The sequence below is a fragment of the Muntiacus reevesi genome, chromosome 3 (assembly GCF_963930625.1).
Source record: "Muntiacus reevesi chromosome 3, mMunRee1.1, whole genome shotgun sequence".
In the NCBI taxonomy this organism is placed as follows: domain Eukaryota; kingdom Metazoa; phylum Chordata; class Mammalia; order Artiodactyla; family Cervidae; genus Muntiacus; species Muntiacus reevesi.
The window spans coordinates 178422116-178427132 of record NC_089251.1 but is presented as its reverse complement, the minus strand read 5'-3'; the positions used below and the strand labels follow the sequence as shown (position 1 = coordinate 178427132).

Sequence of the window (5017 nt, the reverse complement as noted above, 5' to 3'; positions counted from 1 at the left end):
TTCTAATTCTCCAAATATTGCCTATCTCCTATAATCCTAATCTAGTTTTATTGCATTGTTATTAATTAAATATCCAGGGTTCAATAAAACTAACCTCCTTTCTCAGTTCTAAAAATTGTTGACATCTGTTATCAACTATCATCACCTTTCCCAAAACCAGCTTTTAAGGTGGAAAAGGAAAAGCTTGTATCTGAATTACAACTATTCTTGAAAAAAATAAGCTTGAGGGTAATTTAGCATATAATTTACTGACATGTAAATATATACATTTTGTAGTGTGACTATACACATCCATGCTTAAATCTTGGCTTTGTCATTTACTAGCTGAGTGACTTTGGAAAAGATACTTAACCTTTCTGATGCTCGGTTTTGTTTTGTTTTGTTTTTATTTGATAAATAATAAGAAACTAAGACCATGCATCTGGCCCCAAAACTTCATGGGAAATAGATGGGGAGACAGTGGAAATAGTGTCAGACTTTATTTTGGGGGGCTCCAAAATCACTGCAGATGGTGATTGCAGCCATGAAATTAGAAGACACTTACTCCTTGGAAGGAAAGTTATGACCAACCTAGATAGCATGTTAAAAAGCAGAAACATTACTTTGCCAACAAAGGTCCATCTGGTCAAGGCTATTGTTTTTCCAGTGGTCATGTATGGATGTAAGAGAAGAAAGCTGAGTGCCGAAAATGTGATGCTTTTGAACTGTGGTGTTGGAGAAGACTCTTGAGAGTCCCTTGGACTGCAAGGAGATCCAACCAGTCCATCCTAAAGCAGATCAGTCCTGGATGTTCATTGGAAGGACTGATGCTGAAGCTGAAACTCCAGTATTTTGGCCACCTCATGAGAAGAGTTGACTCATTGGAAAAGACCCTGATGCTAGGAGGGATTGAAGGCTGGAGGAGAAGGGGACGACAGAGGATGAGATGGTTGGATGGCATCACCGACTCGATGGACATGGGTTTGAGTAAACTCCAGGAGTTGGTGATGGACAGGGAGGCCTGGCGTGCTGTGATTCATGGGGTTGCAAAGAGTCGGACACGACTGAGTGACTAAACTGAACTGAACTGAACAATACTAACTGTCTTGCACGATTGTAGTTTGAAATGAAAATGATGTGTTTAAAATGACATTAGTGTGTTAAGAATGTACTAATGGCTCAAACCAGATAATCAGTATATGGTTGATTTTATTAACAGTTATGTCCGACTCTTTGCAAACCCATAGACTGTAGCTCGCCAGGCTCCTCTGTCCATGGAATTCTCCAAGCAAGAATAGCCATTCTCCTGGCATGTGGCTGGTCAATCCCTTCTTCAGGGGATCTTCCCGACCCAGGGTCCGAACCTTGGTTTCTCTCATTGCAGGCAGATTCTTTACCATGTGAGACACCAGGGAAGCCCATAATTTAATTTACTTTGTATAAAAATATGATGTAAAAATCTATACTGTCATGTTTCAAGTCAAACAATACAAAAGGAGATCAGGAAACTACTAAGAAATCCTTCTGCCTATTTCCTGGTGGAGATAAGATTTAATTTGTCAGAGTGAAACTGAACATTTTATTTTAAAGTGTAGGTAATTTGGAGGTATAAAGAGCTAGCATTGCCCCTAGTATAGTCCAGATGGTCTTATCAGGTCTTATCAAGTTTCTTGTACATTAAGAAACTGAGTTTAATGAGCCAACAGCACCCTGAAGCAGGCTTGCAATAAACTCAACAAACATAATGGCAGACTTCCAAGTGCATGAAGGGCTGCTTTCAGCCCAATCAATCCCCTTCCCTCTTGTAGCAAAGAAAGGGATCTTGACTCCAGAGCATCACCTACCTTCAGCAGACAGAGGAGTGGCCCTTGGAAGGGCTGTGGTAAAAATGCTTTTGAGACCAAATGCCTTAAAGAAGCAGAGAGACTTGGGTGTCTTTTTCTTTCCATTTGGGGACAAAATATCCAACAAAAAGTCTTTCCTCCCTTGTGAAAGGAAATAAAGAGTAGACAGCTGTGGGCAGATGGGGAGAAAGTCTTGGCAGTGGGCAGAGGAGAAGTTTTGTGAGAATGGAAGGAGAGAAGGAAGGGAGAGAGGGAGGTAGGGTGGGTAAGGAAATGCCTCTCTTGTGTCTCAATGTCTGGTCCATCTCCCTCAAGGATGGATGTCTGGTCCCTCCCACAGTGCCCATCCGACCATAACAAGCAAGGAGGGCCTTCCTTCCTCCAAGGAGGCCCAAAAAAGTCCACTATACTCAGAAGGAACTTATTCCTTTAGCCCTAACACAATTAGCCTTGTCTATTCCACTAGACTCTGCACTCCTTAAGGGCATAGGATATAGCTAATTGTCTTTGCACCAACAATACTTACACTCTGGGACACAGTAGGCACTCAGTAAACAAATAATTTCCTATTAAAACATTTTAGGGCCCACATGCTTTTTTATCTTCCCATAAATTCCATTATCTTGGCCTGGAAAAAATTAGCTTATAAGTTAATAATAAAATTTTCTTTTTGGTCCTACATAATAAAAAATAAAGCTCATGTTCTATAAAATATTTGGATCTTCTGCTGATGAATGGATGTCTGCTGGTGGATAGAGAGATGTCCTTAGATGAGATTGACTTTTTTTTTTGAAATTTAAAGAAAAAATTTATTGAAGATCTGAAAAACAATTTCTAAAAGATTAACTTTTCCAGAAAACTGTAGCTACACAATGCATTGCGTCTATCATGTTAAAACGTGCATTAGACACAAATACAAAAACCATGAAACAAGCCACCGTTCTTCAACAATCTGAGCAAAGATAAAATGCCTAAGGAACAACATGGATGGATGACTCACAAAGGATGGGCTCTTTACTTTAAGCACCATAAAAAAAAGGGGGGGAGCACAAATGGATGAGTGTTCAGTTATATATACTGAATTGAACCTTTGGCACTAGGAATCAGAGCATTCTGTCATATAGCATTAGCACATATTATAAAAGTGCGTAGTGTCAAAGGAATAGAAACCACCAGCGTTCAAAAGCAGCTTTATCAATGAAGCAATAAAACACTCTACAGTATGTCTCTCTGTTGTCCATCACTGAATACACTGGTAGCAACTTTGAAATGAAAAAAAGGAAAGAAAAGGAGCTGTAACTCCTTTTATTTTCTCTGTTTAAAATCAAACAGAAAACAAACATCAATTTTGTTACACACGAACATTTCCAAAGTACATTGTTTGTACAAGAGAAGGACTAAGAAACAAAAAGGTGTTTACAGAGATCAAACATGGGTGGGTGCACGCGCCTCACACGGTACTCAGGGGGAGCCACTTCATAATCACTGGCACTAAACAAAGTTGCAGAGTTCTTTGCCAGGTATTTTAGGAAATCGTGAAGATAATTCAGTAATAAAGCAAGGCTCTTCTCATCCAGAGGTGAGGCCAACATTGCTCCAATTCGTACAAACAGCCTCAGGAGATGCGGCGCACCGTACACCTGGGACATGGGTGCCTCAGGGTGGTCCGCAAGGATCTCAGCGTCCTGCGGCCTCTCACATTTGTAGAGCAGTTGAGTGCCCAGCATCACATTGAAGTATTCCTTTATCCCGGCCACAACCTCATTGACTGCATACTCCTTATTATCTGTGTTTCCTCGAGATTTCTTGTAACTTGCATAATCCTCTAGGATGGAATCCACGTTCTTCTTGGTGGGAAGATAGAAGAGCTGTTTTTGCCGGTTAATTAGGTCCCAGTCATCAACAAGCCATGGCTTCAGTTCTTCAGGAATCTTGACTTTAACTTCAACTCTGCTCATAAATGTTTCCTCATTTTCAACAGTAGGATCTACTTGAGCCCTTTTCTTGCGAGGAGGCTGAGGTGTTTCACTAGTGCCGTCACCATCTCCATTTCCAGGTGTCTTTTGTCTGTTCTTTTTCGTCTTTACTTCAATATTTTTTGTTGTAGCCCAGCAGTCTTCTTTCCAGGGGCAGCCTGTCGCATCTTCCCCTCTGCATACTGCTCCTGGTTGGCTTTTTGAAGTTCTCTCTGTTTTTGTAAATTGGTATCCACATACTTGAGTACTCTGCTTTCTGGAACCCATTCATCCCAATTTTTATTCCAACCACTGTAATGGATGAAGTATTTGACCTGTTTATCATTTATGGCAACTTTTACACACTTTGCTTCATACAGAAGAGGTCCATGACAGCACAGCACTCTCTCACCCTCCTGGAATTTAGGCTTCAGGTCCTGCTTCTGCACCATTTATAAAAGATTCACCGCCGCCACCTCCTCCTTCTCCCACCACCCCTGACTACCGCCCCCTACTCTCTACCCTACCCAGCTCCACGTCAGACGCGCCGTCAGGCACCGCCAACTCTACATCCTGGGCCCGATTTGCCAGCGTCCGCAGACCGCCCCTGAGATTGACTTTTTGAAGCATTGATGGCAATTCCGACCCTCAGGGAGGCAGGTGAATTCAAGAGTAAGGCTATTGTGAAATGTCATTCAGGAAGTCTTTGAACTCTTATTATAAATAATGAAAACATTTACCAAAGTAAAACTCAAGATACCTCTTTGAGTTCCAGAGTGTTGATGATACAGAAAGCAAATGGCAATAAAGCAAAATTTACTTTGGCTTGTTACTCCTTTAAGGAGAGGAGAGACAGAAAGTATTGTTAAATAAGTGAATATTGACTTGGAAAGTTCTGTTTTGGAAAAGAATTGTTAGTTCATTCTCTAAAAGTTTGAGTCTGTTTTGTAAATAAGTTCATTTGCATTATTTTTTTAAGATTTTGCATATAAGCAACATCACATGGTATTTGTCTTTCTCTGTCTGATTTACTTCACTTAGTATGATAATCTCCAGGTCCATCTGTGTTGCTTCAAATAGCATTATTTAACTATTTTTTTTCTTTAACTATTTTTAATGGCTGAGTTATATTCCATTATATATATATATATATATTATATATATATATATATCATATCTTCTTTATCCTTTCATCTGTTGATGACCATTTAGTTTGTTCCCATGTCTTGGCTATTGTAA

The 5017-nt window shown here is 40.1% G+C and overlaps 1 pseudogene; it reads right to left on the bottom strand.

The window, feature by feature from the left end:
- Positions 1-3220: 3220 nt before the first annotated feature.
- LOC136164167 (mortality factor 4-like protein 1 pseudogene) lies at positions 3221-4379 on the bottom strand (annotated as a pseudogene).
- Between the last annotated feature and the right edge of the window lie 638 nt (positions 4380-5017).